Here is an 8,701-nt window from a genome sequence, read left to right on the forward strand (position 1 = left end):
TCGTCTTTTACGGGAACAAATTATGCTAGAGAAATCATTTTTTCAGTTTCTTTTAATATATATATAAAAAAATAATAATAAGAACCACACACCAAAATAATAATAATAAAAACGAAATCGTTATCCATACGGATTGGTTTCGATGTTTTCTAAATGTATATTTGATAACGCTTTTCACTTATTGTTCATGTTTCCAAATTGATAAGAATACTATTTTGTTTTTAAAAAATTTGAAAAACGTTTCTAAACTTAGGGTTGGAGTTTGAGAAGTAGGTTTTACTTTGCTCCCTTCTTGTTTTGCATCATATAATATAGTTCCCTTTTCATAAAACAAAATTAGTATTGATGTGTTCATCTTGGAATGTGTATGAATTTATTCTCGTTTTATATATATATATATATATATATATATCGATAAGAACCTCAGATTTTGAAGTTGATAATATAAGTTTATGTTTATTGAGTTAATACATATGTTAGCTCTTTAAGTCGTTGTTTTAAATCGCAAGGAGAATTATTGTTCGAAATTTTTAAAAATTTATTTGATATAGTAGATATAAAGTTGAATGTTATGCTTAATAAGATATTAAATATTAAATTTTGTGTTTAATATGTCTTTTTATTTTAAAAAATGGTAAATAAGTCAAAAACCCATTTAAACACAAAATTGAAAGTTCAGTGACATATTTAATACATAATTAAAAGTTTGACATATACTTTCTTTTACTAATCATTATATACTTCTTAAAATTTACTAACCAAATACACATAAGCTTAAAAGTTTAGGTTTAACGACCAAAACTTCTAATTCAAACTCATTTTATTTGACGTTCTATATTTTAAAAATGCTAAAGTTGATTCTTATATTTTCTGTAAATCGTAATAGCTGTTAGTTCTTCTAGATTAATACTATTTTGATAATTTATTATGAAAATACAAATTTAAATACCACTACATTATTTTAGATCATTGTTACACATATCTTAGTTTCTAATTATCATCGTTTTAGATCATTGTCACGTCCGTATGAGTTTATACACGACCTTTTTTTATGTGCATACGTGTTACATGATGTTTGCAGTGAATAAAGAAAAAAGTAATTTATATTCTATTAACGTTGTTTCCATCAACAGTGTTCATATAAAATTTAGACTAAGAATCTTCCGCAATCTGACCTGATTAATTAATAAATAAATAATTTTTTAATAGTTTTTAAAAATATAATAAACTAATTAACAAGTCGGTTCTATGGTGTAGTGGTTAGCACTCTGGACTTTGAATCCAGCAACCTGGGTTCGACTCCCGGTAGGACCTTTTTGTGTTTGTGTTATATTATTATTTAAATAATTGATTTGTTTACATTCTGTTCTAATTTCTGTATCTTGCAATGAAAGAAAAACCCTAAGATCTTCCATTTTACACGTGGCTCTTAAATATCCATCAGTATTTTTTTTTATTTCATTTTATTTTAGTCACGTTACTTTCGATTGTCCAATTTTAATCTTTATATTGTATCAATAATTTCCATATAAAAAAGGATACCATAATGAGAATATTTTTTCACAATTTATAAAGAAAATGCTACTAAGAGATTATTTTTTGTTTGAAAATACTTAACGATGAATTAACTACATGAACTAATCTTAAGAAGACTAATAAAAATTGAATATTTGCACAAATTTTGTGCTATATCTTCGGTCATCGCAATTTAGAACTTTTTTCGACACGAAATAAAAAATCTTAAAATATAAAGTATAGATATTACAATGACATTAAACTAATTTTTATGGTTGAATGTGAATTATTTGAAAGTTTAAGAGTTGAAATTAAATTAATTAAAAAAAATGGTTCAGAAGTGTGAGAAAAGGAAAAAAAAGGGAGAGGGAGTTTATAGTAAAGTGAAGTATTTGTTGGAAATCCAATAGAAATCATTTCAAAGTCAGTGTCTGATAATAATATTAGGGTTTGAGAGAGAATAAAAATATGTCAGTTGAATTGAAACTACTGATCATCCCCCATCTCTATTCTTTTACGCTTCCTAAATCCCCTTTCTAATTCTTTCTTTTTATTTTATTATTATTAATTATTATTACTATTGTTGTTATTATTGTAATTATGGGCTCTATGCCAATATTTTTTTGTTGCTTTTAATTGGAATTACAAGTTTAGTATATCATGCCATGCTTTGTAACAATTTACTTTTTAATTTTTTTTTTAAACTGTGTTTTGTTTTCTTATAAACAATAGGACCATCTTTTTTCTAGTCAAATTTCAAAACAAAAACATTTTAACAAAAAATTATTTTAATTAATTTTCAAATTTTAACTTTATTTTTTAATATACTTTTAAGAAAATAGATAACAAGATTAAAAACTTAAAAAAAAAAAAAAAACCAGTGGTGTTCATAGATTACTTATTATATTAAAAAAAAAACCATTATCAAATGTGGCTTATTCGTGTTTATTTGGGAGTAAATTAGGTGAACTTTTATGTTTGTCTATTAAGTCTTTAAATTTGACCTACAATGTATAATGAGAAATTGTTAGAAATAGTATTATCAAGTTTTCATATTTCAAAACTAACCCCTTAGTTTTTCTTAGTCAATCTCTCCCGAGATCGACCACTAAGTTTTACCTAAAAAATTAATTTTTTCTAACTTATCTATCGTTCTAGACTTTCTCGATGAAATCTCAGCCGTTTAGCACCAAGATTCTATCAATTTTTCTAAATATTATGTAATCTTTCTAAATTTTATATCAAATTTTACATAATTTTTCAAATCTTTCTGCCCAAAGATCAAATTTCGCCAAAAGTTAAGTAAGATTTGGGAGATATAGAGAATCTTGGTGTTATCTTGAGTAGAATTCATACTGACATTTTATATATTTGAGCTTTTTTGGATAAATCTCATATAGATTAACATCGAGATTCTTTATTTATTTTTTTTTTTTCAAAATTTAAAAATCACACTGCATCTGAGATCCATCTGAAAAATCTTAATTGATAAATTCATTTGAAAATTTGAAAATTCATATAATTGTAGAAACGAAAATCAAGGTAAAGATTTGAAAAATTATGTAAAAATTTTATATAAATTTTGGTTAAAAAAAAAACTGAATTTGGAGACAAATTGAAAAGATATAAGATTCGATATAAAATTTGGAAAAGTTATATCGTATTTGAAAAAATTAGTAGAACCCAAGACTTCACCAACATAGCCCAAAACAATCAATAATGTAAAAAAAAGTTAAAGTCTATAGATACTACTTCCACCCATAAATTTCTTAATTTGTTATCTACTAAAAAAAGTTTCAAAGATTAGTTTTTGTTTTTAAAATTTAGCTAAAAATTCAACTATCGTACTTATAAAATATACAACGAAATGGTTACCAAATATGACATAAATTTTTATGTAAATCTATTGATGTCGAGATAGATCAAGAAAAACTAATTTAACGAGTTTTCAAAAAATATGCTAATTTTGAAAAACGAAACTTAGAAGAAGTTATTTCTGACAACTTTTCGTGTATCATATATCTATAAATTTTTTTAATCGCGTGTCCATTAAATTTAGAATTAGTAGACATATTTTAAAGTTAAAAAACGATTTAGATACAAACTTTAAGAATTGACCTTACTTTTATTCAATTTCTCTAGGATATGTTGCATTCTTATATCTATAGACTTAGTTCGAGTCCTCTATATTTGTTCATTAAAATAATGCATTCCATTTGTAATAAAAATTTAATTAATATTTGAACCTTTAAGAGTTAATTACTAGAGACGCTAAGTCTTTTGAAAAATCAACTTAAAAAACTAAGACTAAGATTCACAAATCAATGCAATTGAATAAATACTAAGTGATTTTTATTAAATTAATATACAATTATTTTCTCCACAATAAAAGTAATTAAAATTCTCTCCAGATCTATTTGGAATGTATTTTTAGGTATTTAATTTAAAAAACAAATCATTTTGTGAAATAAAAATTATAATATTTGACAACCACTAAAAATAGTTTTTGAAATGTATTTTAAATCATTTTTGAATAAAAATAAGTTTTTTTAAAATTTTTTTAAAAATCAATCCAAACATGCCCTTAGACTTACAAAATCAATTCTAAACACATTTCAAAAAAATAATCCTGCTATAAATCATGTGTTTGTTTGTATTAACTTTTCCATGGTTTAATTTTGAAAAAAAAAACAATTTATTTGACAACAACTCAAAATAGCTTTTGAAACGTTTTCAAAGTTTATTTAAATAATTTTTATCAAAAGAGTTTAAATAAAAATGACTTTTGTGAATTTTTTTTCTAGTCAATCCAATCATGCCCATGTCTCTACCATTTTTAAGAATTTGAAATCCAAATTATTGTCATGTTTATTTTATATGAAAAATATTGACTATATTTATATTTAAGGTTCTATTTGGATTGATGAGAGAAATAATATATATATATTTTTTTTAAAAAAAGTCATTTTTATTTAAAATTTTTTGATAAAAATTGTTTAAAATACATTTTAAAAACTATTTTGAATGATTATCAAATATTTTAATTTATTTTAAAATAATTTATTTTTAAATTAAACCGTTGCAAAGTTAAACTAAACACATCTAAATAATGTAATATAGACATAATCTAACACATAAAACACAATATCTTCAACCATAGAAGATTGGTTGATTGTTTAATTAAAAATTTGATCAAGCTTTGAATATTACATTCTTTTGATTATTAAAATCCAAAATTCCCTTTGGTATTTTCTTTAATTTATCTTATTTTGAAAATAGGATAGAAATTAGAAAATTGAAAAAAAAAAAAAAAGGGATCCAATAAATAAGATATGAGGGATGTGAAAAGAAAGGGATAAAAAGGGACAGCAGAATCCTTGCATGGATAACTAGGTTGATTTTCATTCCTCTACTCAACCCTAGAATTGACATTTGATTTGATTTGATTTAATTTTTTTCCCCATTAATTTTCTCTGTACATATTTATTTATTCTTCTTCTGTTTTTTTTTTTAATTTTTTATTATTAATTCATTTCTAAACTGTAGCTGACTTTGACTTAATTCTTTTTAATTTTTGAAAATAATATTTTTAAATTTCCCTATTCAAATTCCCTTTCATCAATCATTCAAGCCTCATGTCAATTTTTTTCCCCAAATCAAATATCCTAAATAAAATTTGAAAATTGAACAAGCCAAGTGATCTCAATTTGTTACAATATATACATATATGTATTCTCCTGATCTAATAATTATATTGTCACATCAAATTAATTCCTTTCCTTTGTCATATGTCTCTTAGAAAATAGATTTTGAAATTTAAAATCAATAAAATGGTAAAATTTATATAATATTAAACCCCCAATGCCTTTTTAATATTAGTGATTACCTTTATTAGGATTAAAATACCCATGAAAGTGATAAAACAGTAAATAATAATAATAATAATAATTTAGTATTTAAAACATTTAGGGGTTGTTTACACGCGCTGAGTTGGTTTATGTGTCTGTGTTTTGAGTGTTTGGAGTGTTGAGTTCATATTTCAATAATATGTGGTATTGGAGTTAATCCCCTAAATCTCTTGATGTACTTTGTGATTGTATTTGTACAAACGATTTATTTATCTAATAAAATAAGAGATATTTTTTTCGACATGTAGTTGCATTAACCCAAAACCAATAAAACTAAGATCAAAAGTTATTTTGTTATAACTTAAACATGTACGTGGAGACATACAAGTAAATCGTGTTTAAGTAATATCCTGAACGGTCTGTAGTAGATGGGTGAGGTTGGGTACCTTATCCTAATGACATTATAAATACGACCCGCTTTGTAGTTGTTACAATTATTGTAAAGTGCTACAAATGATCTAATCCTGGTCATTCGTGTGGAGATATGTGTGAGCGGGGGTATTCTATATAAAGAGTTTATACAAGACCAGACCATAAAATGAATAGAATCTATATAACACTGTTGCTAAAAGTGATTTACATTTCACCAAGATGACCATAAGTGACTTGACCTGAATTTTGAGTAAGTAGTGAACTATTGCCTATGAAGACGGTCCTTTGATCTGCATGAGTGAAGGTGGTTAGTTTCACCGACTCAACATGTCTACCATTTTGGAGATTCTTCTAATTGAGAAGTTTGGAACACAGCTACACAAGAAGAAATTCACTACTTCCCTAGCGTTAGGGTAAGTAGCAAAACAGCTCATTTAAGGGCTGAGTTCGGAGCTTGAACAATGGATTTGGTTATAGTTGGACTATAACTAACTGTTCATTAGATACTTAAAAGAGTTAGAGGCAAAATGGTAATTTTGGTCCGACTGTACTTACGAGCAATTTGTGAATGGTCAACGCACTGTTGATTGGTTATATCTAATGGACACGGGAATATATTTATCGTGCGAAGAGTGCAGTTGTCGGTATTTAGTGGAGTGACCGATAATTAATGAAAGTTGATTAATTTAATTAAAGAGTTTAATTAATTAATGAAAGTTGATTAATTTAATTAAAGAGTTTAATTAATTAATCAAGTACCATTGGAGCTTCAATCTATAGGTCCATAAGATCTTGTTAGCTCAACTAAGATTAATGAGAATCAAAATTAATTTTAGATTAATTTGAATTGTTCAAAATAATTGAAGATAATTAATTATATAAGATATAATTAATATAATGCATGTGATACATTATAATATAAATTATATGATATATAATTAATATAATATAGGTGATGCATTATAATATAAAGTTTTATTTAATAAATATTTGAATATGATTCAAATATTAATGATATGAATGAGATTCATATTATAAACTATGGGTCAAAATTAATATGAATATGGTTCATATTAAATACTATAGGTTAAATGAAAGAATAATAAACTATAGATTATATTATATGTGATATAATATAAACTATAGGTTATGTGTTTTATTAGATATAACACAAGGTTTAATATATGATATGTATATATTAAATTAATTTAAAATTCGATTTTAATTAAATCAATTATTGGGAGGGAGTTGATAACTTCACCCTTTCTCACGTGCATTAAAATTCGAGTTTAATTAAATCAATTATGTGTTTTATCTTCTTGTAGATTCTCACAAAATCTTTGATAGAACTCTCAGTGGGGAAAAAAAGCCTCTAAAAGAAAATTTTTTCCCTCTCCCTTTCAAAATTATTTTACTGAAGCCCATACCTCTCAGGATTCTCTACCTTGAGAATAACGAGGATGCCTTTGTGGTGGTGTTCGAAATTTAGAATTTTATTTATTGTGTTCGTGTGTTCAAGAGAAGTGGAAGAGTTCAAATCATTTTGAGCAGTACAATGGAGGGGATTCGTGAAGGTTATCAATCTTTAAGGGTAAGTCCTTTAATGCCTTCTTCCTATCTAAATTATTGTATAAGCATGCTTAATTAGAATGTTGCATCTATGTTTCTGTCATCTAAATTAATGATGTTTTACAAAATATAAAAATTAGGACGCGATCTTTCCGCTGCGGGTATTACATACGCTTTCAGGTATTAGAGCGTCGCTTGAGTCCCAATTTTTATTTTCAAACTATAATAAGAATAATGGTGGATATTAATTTTGCATTATTGAATGTGGTTTTTCACAATTGGATGTTTTCGAGATTGGTTTTTAGATTTTCGTTGCTTTATTTTGTTTCGATTTGTAAGCAACCAATTTTTGTGGGCATTATTTTATTGCAATCGAGTCTATAGTTCATGTATGGGTTGCTCGTGATCAAGTTCCAACTTTAATTTGGTGAAAAATGGAGCAAGAATGTGAAATTTGACTGAACGAGCGAGGCAGAGCACATCTTTTGCCTTTGAGCGTAAGGCTAGAACGTAACGACACTCATCTTACGCTGCAAGGCAGAGAGTGTCACGATGCTATAGGCAGTATAGCATTATGCTACGACTAGCAAAAGCCCAACTACAGTGCTATCGAGTGTCGTTACGCTCCGGACGTGAGGCGCGTGTGTAAGGATTGATCCAGACCAGCTGTTCGAGCCTTCCAAGCGGTTAAGCAACGGCTTTCTTCGATTTCTTAATTATTATTTGTAATAATTAATTCTTTTTGTTTATTTTCATTAACTGAATTAATATAAAGTGTTATATTAATTGAATCGATGTTTTAAAAGTCAATCTCAGCCCAAATGTGGCTTTTAATTATACATGTGATGTATGGTTGTTTTTTTTTTCATTATTATATGTCATATAGAAAAATTCCACCATAGGATAAATATTTATTCATATATCGTCTTAATATAATTGTTATATTATAAAGTTGCATAATTCTTTAAGCATGCTCATGCATCATATAAGTATTATAAAATATAAATGTTGTTGCATCATTTTATATAATAAATGTTATAATATATGGTTTGGATGAATGTAAGCATGTTATTTTTCATTACTTTATTATATAAATATTATGTATGTAGTAATGAAAACATAAATGCATGATGCATGACACCACTTTAGTAAATTATAAATATTATAATTTTAAAGTATGTCATTAGATGCATGTATAGATTTTATTTGTTTCATTAAACTTTATAATTGTTATAAGTTAAATGAAATTAGAATTAAAATCTATAGTATAGAGTTGCATGTAAACATAGGTTAATTTTTTTTAAATAGTTTAAAATTGATTTCACTATTGGACCTAT

General features: G+C 25.7%; 1 non-coding gene across 1 annotated transcript; it reads left to right on the forward strand.

Moving 5' to 3' along the window:
* Positions 1 to 1,242: 1,242 nt before the first annotated feature.
* On the forward strand, positions 1,243 to 1,314 carry TRNAQ-UUG (transfer RNA glutamine (anticodon UUG)). Its single transcript has one exon. It is a non-coding gene; the product is annotated as a tRNA-Gln (tRNA).
* Positions 1,315 to 8,701: the final 7,387 nt, after the last annotated feature.

Source organism: Benincasa hispida, chromosome 9, assembly GCF_027475165.1.
Source record: "Benincasa hispida cultivar pf3 chromosome 9, pf3_genome.v1.1, whole genome shotgun sequence".
In the NCBI taxonomy this organism is placed as follows: Eukaryota; Viridiplantae; Streptophyta; class Magnoliopsida; order Cucurbitales; family Cucurbitaceae; genus Benincasa; species Benincasa hispida.